This window comes from Paramisgurnus dabryanus, chromosome 1 (assembly GCF_030506205.2).
Source record: "Paramisgurnus dabryanus chromosome 1, PD_genome_1.1, whole genome shotgun sequence".
In the NCBI taxonomy this organism is placed as follows: domain Eukaryota; kingdom Metazoa; phylum Chordata; class Actinopteri; order Cypriniformes; family Cobitidae; genus Paramisgurnus; species Paramisgurnus dabryanus.
In genome coordinates, this window is record NC_133337.1 from 53,680,057 (window position 1) to 53,695,584 (window position 15,528).

The window sequence follows — 15,528 nt, forward strand, 5'->3', positions numbered from 1 at the left end:
GATAGCATCTTGCAGTTGATGGAGATTTGTGGGATGCACATCCAGGGCACAAAGCTCCTGTTCCACCACATCCAAAGATGCTCTATTGAGTTGAGATCTGGTGACAGTGGGGGCTATTTTAGTACAGTGAACTTATTGTCATGTTCAAGAAAACAATTTGAAATTATTTAAGCTTTGTGTCATGGTGCATTATCCTGCTGGAAGTAGCCATCAGAGGATGGGTACATGGTGGTCATAAAGGGATGGACATGGTCAGAAACAATGCTCAGGTAGGCTGTGGCATTTAAACGATGGCCTATTGGCCTAAAGTATGCCAAGAAAACATCCCCCACACCATTACCCCACCATCACCACCCTGCACGGTGGTAACAAGGCATGATGGATCCATGTTCTCATTCTGTTTACGCCAAATTCTGATTCTACCATCTGAATGTCTCAACAGAAATCGAGACTCATCAGACCAGGCAGCATTTTTCCAGTCTTCAACTGTCCAATTTTGGTGAGCTTGTCCAAACTGTAGCCTCTTTTTCCTATTTGTAGTGGATATGAGTGGTACCCAGTGGGGTCTTCTGCTGTTGTAGCCCATCATCCGCCTCAAGGTTGTGCGTGTTGTGGCTTCACAGATGCTTTGCTGCATATCTTGGTTGTAACGAGTGGTTATTTCAGTCAAAGTTGCTCTTCTATCAGCTTGAATTAGTCGGCCCATTCTCCTCTGACCTCCAGCAGCAACAAGGCATTTTCACTCACAGGACTGCCGCATACTGAATGTTTTTCCCTTTTCACACCATTCTTTGTAAACCCTAGAAATGGCTGTGCGTGAAAATCCCAGTAACTGAGCAGATTGTGAAAAACTCAGACCGGCCCGTCTGGCACCAATAACCATGCCACGCTCAAAATTGCTTAAATCACCTTTCTTTCCCATTCTGACATCCAGTTTGGAGTTTGTCAGGAGATTGTCTTGACCAGGACCACCTCCCCTAAATGCATTGAAGCAACTGCCATTTGCATGGTTGATTAGATAATTGCATTAATGAGAAATTGAACAGGTGTTCCTAATAATCCTTTAGGTGAGTGTATTCATACCATATAATACTGTTTTAATGGTCAATGAGTAGGTACTTCATCTAATTCAGTAACTACTGTCACAGTATGCCATTTCGGACGCAGCTCAAGTATGCAATCTCTCTAGAGGAAGTGAGTCAGAATATTCCCATCGGGGACAGATTTCAAATCCTCTTTTTTTCACAGTTCCTCCTACCAAGTGACACATATGAAAAGCGCAAGAGAATGAGAATAAGGCAAAAAAACAAAAACTTTTGTGTAACTGAGGAGCATTTTAAGCCAATGACTCAGCTTACGTCAGTTAACAACGAAAATAAACCGAACAATGAATCAGTTTAGGGTGGGATGTTCAGTTTCTTATGGTTCACATGATATTGTGGATAATGAAAGACTTTCTAGTTCTTGGATATTGTAGCCTTGACGCTTGTGATTAACTCAAATGGCACAATAAATTGACACACTATATAATACCAAAGACAAGGATGCCTGTGGCATAAATAATACCTTTACAGATTGCAAATGGGAAAAGCTCATATGCATTATATAAACTAAAATGGTGAATGTGTTAATTTCCTCTTGTGAGTAATACTTCTCATTTTACAGCTGAAAAAAACTGAAAGTGGAAAGACTTTGGCTCCCAAGAGAACGTTCTTTCTCAAGATGTTATTTTTGCTCAAATCTCAAAGGCTTGCAGTTAAAGTTTATGAGGGATTGAAAATGGATAATTAGCATTTAAATGATCTAACACTTGTCTTTTTTTCCCTCTGCCATGGCTGTCACCAGAACCTCTTTTGGTGCGCTTTCATCAGACGGCACTTCTGATAGTCTGGCCTGTGGGTCTGTGAATGAGTTAAGTCTTCTGGTGTTGAGGTTGCCAAGAGGTCATTTCTCATGGACTTGCAAGTGGTGGTGCAGTCGTTGAGAATAAACTGTTCAAACACTAAGATCGCATACAAGGTTATAACTGATTCTTCCCCCGGGGAATAAGAGACCAGGCAAATTATTTTAGCAGGGTCACCACAGGCGTGGATTGACCACGGACCTCTCCGGCAGAGCACATGAAGTGTGAAAACGTGCCAGTTTGCCTATTTAATTATTCAAGAAACTCATTAAGAAGAGTGGCCCGCTTTTAATATAGGTTAATTAAAAATTTTATTTCAGGCTTTGATAAGGCTAATGTAGTCATGCAAAGACAATAACACCCACACACACACACAATAGATAAACATGAATGGTTGGATGGAGGGTACAGGACCATAAAAGATTAGTCTGCTGCCAGAGTCTCTGTGTTTTCCCTTACACTCTTAAAAACAAAGCTGCTTAAAAGGTAGCTTGTCAAAGTGTATGGTCGCATGAGAAACCGTTTCATTGGACAAGAGGTTCTTTGTAGTGAAAAAGGTTATTTAGACCAGGGGCATTCCCAGACAGCAAAATGTTCTGGGACGAATATGGCTAACATTGGGAATATCTGGCTCTGTCTCTCTTTGGTTCACAGCGTTGTGAAACAGCATTCGGCTGAGTTGTGGCGTGAGTCTAGCCAACCAAAAGCAAAAGGCACCTTTTGGCTGTGTCCTGGCATCGTCCTGGAGTCGTGCCGACACGCTTGGCACTTGACTTGACGGAGTCGCCTTAGCAACGTTGGGACGGACTCGACGGAGTCGTGCCGACACGTTTGTCACTTGACTCAACGGAGTCGCCTCGGCAACGTTGGGAAGGATATAATGTATGCTGTGTGTAATTATTATGTATATATAAATACACACACATTCATGTATGTATTTAAGAAACATTTATATGTATATATATATATATATATATATATATATATATATATATATATATATATATATATATGAAGAGTTTGGTTCCAAAACGCAATAAATGCCATTTTTGAAAAAAATGAGTTACTGCCAGAATCAGTATTATATCAGGTCAGTATTTAAAAGTAAAATCTTAATTTGACGCAAAATCCATTATCCGCCATGTTATTGTGTTATCTTTTTTCCCTTTTTTCCAAAATGCAATAAACGCCACTCCCCCTTTTCTACAGAATGCCATAAATCCACTACACAGATAGCAGTACACGGATTCCTTGTTTTCCTCATCTACTATGTACTTCCTGATCAGCAAACAAACAAAAACAAAATAATACTTTAATGGCATTGATAAACCTGTGATGGTTTTCTGTGACGGGAAAGAAACGTAAGCCATCAACATCTAATAATTTTCGCAAGAGACGGGTGCTTGTTTGCCCGGGCCGACAGCATCAAGTTTCTGTCATGATAACACATTGACCCCAGGGGATCTTATGAAAAACTTTCCATAATTTTACTCAAAGTCAATGAAAATCGAGCAGGACCAAAACATTTTACAGCTGATCGCTGTGAAAAACGTTAAGCCACGACGTCAAGTATAACCCCAGCAATGACAGTGTTCTTAATATGACAAAGTAAGTGTTTTGATTAATGACATTAATGTTTATATTTTTAATTAGTGTGTACAACTAGTCAACTAAATGAATATAACATGGCAAAGATGAATGCACATTAATATAGGCGATTGATTCAATAGATTTATAGCATTTTGAATAAAAACTTGTTATGGATTTATTGCATTTTGTGGAAAAAATAATCCGTTTTTATAATAAATCTTTGAAAATCAAGTTATGGATTTGAATTTTTTATGTTTTTATAACCTAAAGATGCTATGTGAAAGTTTGTAACAGAAAATAGTGGTTTTCATCTTGTCACTTTCTTGGTATAGAAAACACGTTTTTACCAAAATTTGTCAAAATGGATTTATTGCGTTTTGGAACCAAACTCTTCATATATATATATATATATATATATATATATATATATATATATATATATATATATATATATATATATATATATATATATATATATATATATATATATATATATATATATATTAAGTTATATTTTTATATATTCTAAATTATACATACATTTTAAAAAAGTATATATAAATAAAAAAATCTGAAATGACTATATGTATGTGTGTGTGGTCAAATATACATAATAATTACACTCAGTACACACACATATTATGCCAAAAATCAGCATTTATTTTGAATGCAATTAATCGCGATTAATCTTTTCCCAGCACTAAAAATTGCGATTTTTATTTTGAAACATAACGGAAACGTCTGCACAATGTTAGAGCTTGATGTCAGGCTAATGTTGGTTTCTGATGTGTTTTAAACCCGATTTTCATTTCCAACCAAAAAGGAACATCTGCCCGACGTTACATCTGTACATTAGGCTGGCTTTTGGTTTTGGCATCAACTTGACTTTACATCTGGACGTCAGGTCGACGTTGGTTATAAAGCGTAAGTACGCACACATTTAATCATAGAGTGTGCACACGTAAAAATCCACAACAACGTTTATATTTATAAATATATCCACGTCTTTGGCGTGGAAAAGTGCTTAGTGCCACGTTAGGGTCTGAGCAGACGTACGCAATTTAGTTTGTCCGATTGCTGCAGGTTTTGGAAATATAAGCCATTCTTGCAGTTTGAAACAAATTTAAACAATGACAGATTTAAACATTGCTCTTTTATATGTAAATGAGATTAATAAGACAAAGGCGAAGATCTGAAACTGTTCAGCTGCGCATAATTTCAAGATTATTTGCGATTTATAGATTTGACATCTGAAAGTGAGGCCTATGTTTTCTGTGTGTACGTTCATTTTATGAATCACATGTTTGCACTTTTGAGAAATCATCATAAGATCAAATTTAGGACTGTATGCAACATTTTATAAATTAGGCCCCAGGGATTCCCAAACTTTCATTCAAAGTCACAAACTTAGAAATGTATAATCCATCTTAGGAACCACTTAAATATATTTAAATGGAAATATTGGAGAAAAAACTGTTTAAAAAAAGAGTAGGTTTCATTTTCCCTATCATTGTATTATGAATGAAAAAAGTTTAATTGCAATACCAAAGTACTTTGTGATAAGATATTACTTGTGATTGATTGGACTAAAATTGTTGCCAAGCCCTCCTTATTCCACTGTGTGAGCCACAAGTGACTTCCCCTTTTGTAAGGGGGGACCCTGTCTGTGAAATCCAGGCTAACGTTGCATAACCTTATTATGAGATTAGGAGCATCAGAGTTTGATTTTACTTATTTCAATCTTTGATATGACCTTAATATATTTTTATTATATGTCCTTTATTTAGGATTATTTCATGAAGAAAACAGCAAATCACAAAAAATAAAATCACTTTAGCTTGATTTTCAGTGTACTTTATGCCAAATATTATTATATTATGTCCAAAGCAATTTTTTTTAAAAATGTAGGGCTCCACTGTTTTTTTTGCAATTGACTCTATCATACACCCGGGGACACAAGTAGGGGTGGGCCGATACGGTCGATATTAGACCGATATTTGCGAAAATGGCCGGATTGAATATTGTAGAAGTCGGGGAGTGCAATCCGATCCAATACCAACACGGACCTTGTCATGGCAACTTGGGGTAAAACACAACTTGCTGAGCAACATGAATTTGCACAAAGTTGCACTTTAAATTGTCAAAAGTTACACCTTAAACTTCATTATGAATTTTTGTGTTGACTAACTAAAAATGTTGTTACTGGTCTGTTTGAAACATTTAAATAAAAATGAAGCAGTAGTATTGCACAATGTTCCATATAGTCTTAAATTTGCACAGTCATTTGTTGCACAATAAAATGTTTGAGTTCTGTAGCTCAGTTTAAGTTTTTGTACAGCTAACATGTGTTATTTGCAGCTTCATTGATTAAAAGGGCGATAGAGATGGTATTGGATCGTTATGGACAGATACTCAAGGTTGTGGTATCGACACAAAAAAGTAGTATCGGACCACCCCTAGACACACGTGTTATTTAAGAGTTTTAGGACGGCACAGTTATCATTTTTACATTCGCCACGTTGTTTAAATAGCAAATGATTTTGCATCCATCTGAAAACTTAGGCGCATTGTTGGCACATTGCTATTTTGAGGCAACTAAAATAGACTATGCCAGTGGTTCTCAAACTTTTTACGTGTGCGGCCCCCCCTTGTGTACAGTGCATTCCATTGCGGCCCCCCAAAGAAAATGTATGCCAAAAAACAGTTCTAAAATTAAACATTTCAACATATTAAATTATACAAAGTAGTGCTGTTGGTTGGTAGCTTTATTATTTTAGGTTTAATTACACAGAATTCATGATAAATTAAATGTAAAATGTCATAAAATTGGGGCCCCCTGGCACCATCTCGTGGCCCCCAGTTTGAGAACCACTGGACTATGCCATTGACCAACTAATACCTGGTCTAAAGGCTAAAGTCAATGGCGCAATGTTGTTTTTGCTATTTAAAGAGCACGTTAGTAATATGCAGCTATAAACAAGAGGATAATATGTGCTTGCTTATTACACACATGGACAGTACACAAATGATTTTTAAATATAAAAATTTAAGAATTAAAAAGGTAAAGATTATTATAAAGTCTCCTGGACATAAATGAGGACCAATTACGAGATGTTAGAAGGTGTAAAGAGCTGCTTCACCTAGGCTACAGGTTTAGTTTTTCAGTTTACAAATTCGGGAATCTAAATATGGAATCGGCATGGCGTGAGCCATGGGGATGGGAGATGAGACATTCATTAGTTTATTGCATGTTACGCCCGAAACACACCCATTACTCATTACGAGAATAGGAACAACCCCTTTTAGACTGTGTGCTGGGCGCAAAAACTATTTTCCTATTATTAAATTAGCAAAAGTGAATTTGGACACGCCCTCTAAGACTGTGCGCCATGCAGTCTATGTGCTTAGATAATTAAAGGTCACATGCTTACTGATCCCATTTTTCACACTTTAGTTAGTGTGTTATGTAGCTGTGAGAGCATAAAAATACCTGAAAAATTATAAAGTTCAAAGTTGGACTACAGCCCTCTACTTCTCGGTTGAAGGACGTCAATAAAAAAAAAGTTTTTGAATAACCTCCGCCCACAGGAATACGTCAGTCGGCAGCTTTGGTTCAATGGCTCTGCTAAGCTAAACTGCTGTCCAGAGCCGGCCTTAAGCATCTGGTGGCCCGTTTCAATAACTAATAGGAGGCCCTACCCACATAAAACATAAGCATAATAGAGCAAAAAGCAAGGATTCCTGTTGGTTTGCATCAGTGGTATATTATTTTATTACGTGCACTTTTAGCTTCACGAACAGGCAGCTCAAAAGAAATGATCCAACCTTATTTAATTACAACTATACAATTATAGTTGCCTCGCCCTTTCATGGACGCTAAATTCTCTGCTTAATTGATTTGCGCAGTATATTTTCAGCTGTCTGGGCTGACTTTAAAAAAAAAACATCTCAAACATCCCCTCAACTTGAATTATTTAACAAAAGCAAACAAGACAAGTGTCTGACTGACACTGAACCGAACTTATAAATAAGGATGGGCTCCGCGTTTTTTCAGCACCGTAGACAGCTCACCTGGCGGCGAGCGTAGATTTCACCTAAACCTTATTAGAAATCCACCTTTCTGTGTTTGGGTGCTGAGAATTCCCTGATAAGTTTATCTTTGTCCAGCGATTTTGTCACCTCGTGCTCAATAAAAATCTGAACGAGAGCTGACGGCATCTTTGTTCAATAGGCTATTATAAAAACAGTTTACATTGTTATGCGGGAGCAAAACAAAAATAGACGATTTCCAAGCCACTGTAAAAAAAAAATCACCCCTCATTTATCTAAAGTTCTTGGTCATTATGTTCATTATGTTAATTTAATGGAACATTGTGTGTATGTTTTATTTTTGTATAGTGTTGTCTCTATGGACCTTTGTGTCTTGAATAAAGTTGATATGATGTTGCGTTAGAGGAAAATGCCGTCATGCACAAAATATATTAAAGGCAGTCAGTAAATGCACACAGATGTTATACACATATTTTAAATACAATTAAATACTGCATTAAGGTTAGTATAAAATCCAATAATATTATTTAAAAAAAACCCCATTGAAATCAGTCCCTAAAATAATGTATTATTAAAAACCTGGAATCGCACTTGCACAGACAAGCCTGATGAGAGAGAGCATGGTCGAATTCAAAACTGCGTTTTTGCGCCCTTGAAGGGCACTTAGGGACGGGAGCCGCTTAAACTTTCACTCCAGATAAAATGAAAATGACGTTGCTTTCATTGCTCTATTCTCCAAGTGTATTTTAGCTGTCACAGTCACGCAATGAGACACAATTGCGCAACTCTCTGCACAGCTCTGATATTTGAAGGGAATAAATAGGGCATATAGCGATGAGTACTTCAAATTGATATTCTCTCCATTTGTGACGGAAAATTTGTCGGAATGAATGCGCACGGGCTAACTACGACAGGTAACACATTTAAGAAATGTCGGTTTTCACAAAAATAAGGCTATTAAGCTCTCGTCTAGTGATCCCGATGCTAAAGAATAATTAAACCTCTAGAATTATCCACATGTGCACGTTTTCTTAGAGTTTTTATGAAGCACTGTGATGCTGCTGTAAACGATTCTACATTGATTTATAAAAATGAAAGAAATTACTTTTAAAAATAATTTAAATGACATTTAATAAATATTAATGCAGTTCTATATTTTTTTTATAAAATACATTCATTTCATATTAATAATCCGATTTCTACAGGCTAAAGCGCGTATGAACGTCCGAGAGAAAATAAAGAGCAGAAATTAATTGATTTAAAATGAAAGATATGTGATTGCTTAACATCCACAGGCACTGACAATGTGAGCTCCCCCGTGCAGGAATCATAGCCCCACGTTCAAACATTCTTGCGCCTGGCTGGGGCCCTCCTTTAGGGCGGGGCCCGTTTCAATTGAAACGGTTGAAACATAGCTAAGGCCGCCTCTGCTGCTGTCGAATCACAACACACTAAACAAACTACACAATCAGAACTCATTATGTATTTCTAAAGGAGGGACTTCATAGAACAAGGAAGACATCAGCCCGTTTTTAGAATTGTGAAAACAACGGTATACAGATAAGTAAATTGTGTGAAAAATACTGCATTTTTTACACGTAAAACATGAAGACATGTTTTATTGCGCCCTGTAAACACAATCAAACCTTTAAAAACACAGAAAGAACAGGACCTTTAAAATACTTAGTGTCCATTCCAGAATTGTTTTATCAATTTTTAAGCGAGACGAGTGAAGTGAGATCTAATTTTCAGTGAAATATAAAGCATCATTTATCTTAACTGATAAGAAATGTCAAGATACTGAAAACTATTAAATATCCAAATTTTTTAAAATTTAAATTACGCTGATGCGGCCAAGATACTTATCTATGGAACAAAAAAGCCTTTTTAGTTTTTTTCTGGCACCTTTATTTTTAAGAGTGTGCATTACTGCAGTAATCTCTTCCATCTTCTCTTCTGCCGGGCTCTGTACCTGGCTGATTAACACAATGTCTAAGTGATTGACTACAGTCATTATTTAAACGGACGCTTACCTCACCAGGGATGTTCACATTTCTCTCAATCAGCAACTTCTCCACATAACCGGCGAGTGTTGCACACCTGGAACACCCGTGTGATGTAAGTACTGATCCACACCAATTATTTCTACTAATCTGTTCCTGTAAGTACAAAGAGAGCGGATACGCCACTAACATAGACTTTTTCTAAAGTTTTGTTATAAGCCTACTTATTTGCCATAATGTCTCTTCTGGACACTGCACTCTCAAGGTCAAAATATAAAAACTGGCAGACAATCTTTCAAAAAGTATACATTTGCATCTAAAGAGTTCACCTTAGTACCTTCCCAGCAAGCAATAGCCGTCATTTCAACGTCTCGTTTCAGTATAGACCCGATATAGCCGGGCTGTTCCTAGCCCACTTCTAGCCCAATTAAACTTTAATTTGGTTACATGTGGTTTTTGACAAAATAATTTGTGAGATGGATGCTATTTTATCATGTAAGCAAAGTTAACAGCGATTACAAGGTATTTCTTTTCATTTCTTTAAAGTGTTTTATGCATCGTCTGTACGTAGTCATAATTTAGCTCATAAATAGACCGACTACGAATAACCCACGTTTAGCCCAGAAATAACCATTAATTTAATTACATGTTGTTTTGCCAAAATTATTTGTGAGATGTATGATATTAAATAATGTAAACAAAGTTCAAAGCAATTAAGGTATTTTGTTTCATTTCTTTAAAGTGTTTTATGCACCGTCTGTACTTAGCCACTAACAGTTATTTAGCTTACAAATAGACCGACTACGAATAACCCACGTTTAGCCCAGAAATAACCATTAATTTAATTACATGTTGTTTTGCCAAAATGATTTGTGAGATGTATGATATTTAATCATGTAAACAAAGTTCAAAGCGATTAAGGTATTTTGTTTCATTTCTTTAAAGTGTTTTATACACCGTCTGTACTAGCCACTATTTAGCTTACAAATAGACCGACTACGAATAACCCACGTTTAGCCCAGAAATAACCATTAATTTAATTACATGTGGTTTTTGCCAAAATAACTTGTGAGATGTATGGTATGTCATTGTAAGCAAAGTTAACAGCGATTACAAGGTTTGTTTAATTTCTTTAAAGTGTTTTATGCACCGTCGTACATAGCCACTATTTAGCTCATAAATAGACCGACTACGAACAAACCATAGCCCAAAATAACCTTGAATTTAATAAAATTTTGTTTTTGCCAAAATAACTTGCAAGAATTATGATATTTTATCAGGCATGCAAAGACACCAGTGAAATTAAGATGTTTGGTTTAATTTATCTTATCTGAATATCTGCTGTCACGCATAACATTCATTATTTGACCGTATTTCAAAGATAAACAAAATCCAGTTACAACTCCGAACCGCTAGATGGCAGCAGTACACAAACACGGGGCCAAATCTCGCGAGAAAGATTTCCGCTGTTTGAAAAGCAACAACATCAGCGAGCAGCCACGAGGAAAGTATGTACCACACTCGTTTGGTCTTGTAAGTTTTATTTTATTATTTTATTTTACATGTGTTTAAAATTGATTTACTTTATTTGTTGTTGGCATCGCGACATTCTTGCCGGTTACTTAACAGTGTAACGTAGTAAGTAACCCATGTTTTATAAAACCTAAACAGTACAACCTGCAATGTAATAAAATAGTGGAGGTAAATGAGTCTATGTAACGTAACGTTACACTGAAGAACACATGAGTGATTTGTAGGCTGCTTTTTAGTAACAGCAGTAACTTAGCTAAGTCTTACAGGCCTTCAGTCTGTTGGAAAAAAGAGTTGTATTGTGTTAGTGAGGGAAACTTGCAGGTCAGTGGGCATTAACCTTTAAGGTTGGTAAACACTTGTACACTGAAGCATACAATACTGTACAATTACTGACATAGGCATCTGCTATGTATAAATATTTCAGTCTGCAACTGTTAACGACATTGTCTTTTCTATTTTAGAGTTAGAGTGGGGTGGTGGTCCACTACAGAAGCAAGCATTTGAAAAAACATCAGTTCTCAGTTATTAAAGGTAAGTGTGTTTGTATGTAGTTTTAGGCTGAATGGTGTTTCACAAAATAGTACTTTTAATATAACATTAGGTTATGTGAGGAGTAATTGACGACAGTCCGGTACTGCCTTAATATTTTCTAAATATTAAAAGCCCCAGATTAAATTACTCTTTGCCGATACAACAGTTTACTCATCCACACAATATTGTTTAGATGTTTTATTTTTAGACATTTGACAGGTTTTATGTCAATAAGATTGTATTGTGAATATTTTATGCTTGGCATCTTAAAGGGCAGGGTATTTGATTTTGAAAAATACTAACTTTAGCCTACACGCACCAACCAGAAGCACACTCCTATCTCATTAACCAGTAAGACTGACAAAGTGAATAACATTACCAAAGTAACCAACATAAACAACTTTTTTTAATCCGAAATAAATACAGCACGTTTAGAAATTTGAAAAGATAAATATCATTACACTAATTCGTAAACAAACTACATAAGCAACAAAAATACCACGGTGTTGTGGTATTGCCATTGTGACACTAAAATGTGTTATTTTCAAATGTCTGCATATTAAAACATCAACTTTTCAACTGGACACAATACATTTTATTTTTAAGCAACAAACAACGTTTATGCCAGGTAAAAATAAAGCCTTTAAATGATAATATTCTTTCAATTGTAAATGTAAACATGAATTCAATTACATGATTTAATTCACTTTGTGTAAACACAGTTCATACATTGAAAACGGTATCACAGAAAATTTTTGTGATTTTTTTTAAAACCTTGACTCTGAAAATCTCTGTATACCTTCAAACCGGTAGCTGGCCCATGCCCACGTCCAATTATTGCATTCGGTCAGGGTTCAATGATTTGTTGAACGTTTTTTGGTCCTACGCCTTTTATAGATGACACAAATATATAAAAATACACATTTAGACAACTTAACATAGTGAGAGCTATCAATATTTGAGGAGACTTTCAACCAGCATAACTAAAAAAAAATCAGATACCCTGCCTTTAAGCCTCTTTTGCTAGTTCCAAAAATGTCATTAAACACACGCAGAGAAACATGCACTTCTGTTAGTAATGAGAACGGTATGATTACTGTTGCCTGTCAATATTTATATATGACTTTTTCAAAAGAGAATGACTATCACATTTAACATAAAGCAGAAATACTTGTCTCATGCATTCTTTTCATATCATATTTGGCAGATGCTGTGTTGAACAACTTCCCAGCAGCAACAGAACTGGAAGTGAAGGATGCAATGGGGGCATTTCAAACAGGCACCAGGGAGCACGGGGGGGGGGGGGTATAGAAATTAGTACAATTAATAAGTTGACGTGAACTGAAGATAGTTCGTTAATGTTTAGATGTTATTTCATTTTTAAAATTGTATTTTGTTATATATGCTTTTATTTTGTTACTGTTTTTATTCTTTTTGTTAAAAGTAGTTTTTCTTCATTTTGTCTTATCTGAATTTCTATTGTATTAACAATATTTTTTGTAATAAATTGCATGATTGCATGTTTATGAGAACCTTTTTTAATGGATTAAAAAGAATTCTTTAGCCATTCTTTTGTTGTTTATTAGACACACACGTGTAGTCGTTTAATAGCCGTCTATTTAACGGCTAGTCTATTCTTGGGCTATGATAGACGTCTACTAGATTTTCACTGACAGCCCAAAATTAGCCTTGTTTTAGCCTAGACCCACATTCACCGTCTATTAGACGTATATATGTAGACGTTTAATAGCCGTCTATTTGATGACTAGTCTATTTCTTGGGCTATGATAGACGTCTACTAGATTTTCACTGACAGCCCAAAATTAGCCTTATTTTAGCCTAGACGTCAGGGGGGTGTTTAGACGGCTACTAGACGTCTATTAGCCGCAAAATTGCTTGCTGGGTTAGAGGTATTTAGTGGTACCAAGAAGTGCATATTAATGCCTCACATTTGTCCCAAATGTATACATATCTGTACATATGGTATTAGGGGGTACTGCCCAAATGTAGAGGAGAGCGGGGCACAACCTAACTGTTTTTGGTTTTGGCTCAGTAATTAAAAAAAATAGAGTTTGATTAATTATATTTTACACAAGCAAAACACAGACATCTCTGCTACAAATGACCATTTGAAGTTTGTTTCTAGTACTTACCATTCTTGGACAATTACACCAAACATGACAGAAGTGCAAACGTTACAACTTACCCCATAGGTGGGGTTAATTGTAACAGGCAGGGGGTTAGTTGTAACACTTGCTAAAATTAAGTTTGCAGGCAAATATTTCAATACTATTGTCTATGTACTTGAAGTGGATATTGTTTATATATCTGTCTATATTAGACAGGTATCTACACTATTCATCCCTCATCTAACCATAGTTCAATTATAAATGTCTAAATATGTGAGAAAAAGCACAACTTTGACAAAACATTTTATGTGACCCAGTCTGTAAAAACCATACTAAAGTCTCAAAATCAAATTCTGTAACTCCATCAATAACTCTATGGAAAAACATTATACATTCCCAGTAATTTGTGGGAGACTGTCTTTTGGCAGCGTGGAATCAATACAGGAAAAACAAATCGCTCAACCCTATGCATAACGTAAACGGTCCGTGTTACAACTAACCTCGAGTTAGTTTTTGCCCCGCTCACCCTACTAAAAATCCCTTTTTATTATGTAAAGAAAATCCCCAAGGAAGGACTCCTTCGCACCTTTAAAACTAAACATATGATACAATGTAGTGCTGTCAGTTAATAGCCTTATTTTTCTTAGGTTTAATTACACAGAATTTATGATAAATTAACGTATTTTATAAAATGTGATAAAACTGGGGCCCCCTGGCCCCATCTCCCACCCCCACATATATGAGAACACAAAAGATAATTTGTTGAATGTTGAAGCAGATTCAAAAAGATCTATAAAGTATCATAAAAGTTGTTTGTGCGAGTCGCTCATACTTTCCTGCTGACGCTTCTGGGTGTTTTATTAAGCGTTTAAGCGAGTCATAAACTATTGTCACTGTGCTGAATCCACCCAACTGAAAAATCATTATATTGTTAACTTTTGTGTTTCGAGAAATAAAGACAGTTATACAGGTTTGTAACGACACGAGCGGGAGTAAATGATCACATTGTTTTTACATTTGGTTGAACTATCCCTTTAACAGTCACATTTACGAAACATCTCCACCCGGTAACGAGCAAAAGCAAGTTTTATACATCAACATTACCCCACTCTTCCTCGGCTTCCTGAAACAAATGTCCAAATGAAACGGCCCATTTCCTTCGGCCAGATTACAGATAAAAAAAAACATTCCGACACAAACACAAGCAAACGAATACATAATGACCTGTTTGTGAGGTGGCAAAGAGTAAAATCAATGAGATGAGACATGTAGGACCTGGAAGATAAAACAACAAATTGACTTAGAAAAACACATTAATCTCATGTTCAGTGAGAGCAAACTGAAGCCCATCACCCTTGTTTATTTCCTTGGAGTGGGTTAGCAGTGGGTAACAGACTATGCACAAATGCAATAAGATGCAGTACTCTTCCATCAAAAAGGCAAGAATTATCTAATCATACGGCAGAAAATAAATCATTCGTACAGCAGCGATGTTGGATGATTCCCAACAGGTGATGTTATCTAAGCAAAGCATCTTTAATGTATTCGTTCTTTAATATCTAGAATCCATAATGTAAGTCTCATTAACTTTTTATTAACGCTCGGTATTGAAAAATGTTAAGGACGTTCAAGAAGGTCTGGAGAAAACAGCTTCCTTGGAAATATTTGCGCAGATACTTTCCATCAGCAGGTCGCCAGGCAACCGTGTCCTCGCAATTTAGGTCTATGGTGAGAATATAGCACAATGAACTAACGACAATGGCACTGTGTTTCCTAACTAGATCGTGCA

General features: G+C 36.1%; 1 long non-coding RNA gene across 1 annotated transcript; it reads left to right on the forward strand.

Annotated features, from left to right (window-relative positions):
• Window positions 1-11,555: 11,555 nt before the first annotated feature.
• Window positions 11,556-13,173, forward strand: LOC135720602 (uncharacterized). Its single transcript, XR_010521308.2, has 2 exons — window positions 11,556-11,610; window positions 12,818-13,173. It is a non-coding gene; the product is annotated as an uncharacterized lncRNA (long non-coding RNA).
• Window positions 13,174-15,528: the final 2,355 nt, after the last annotated feature.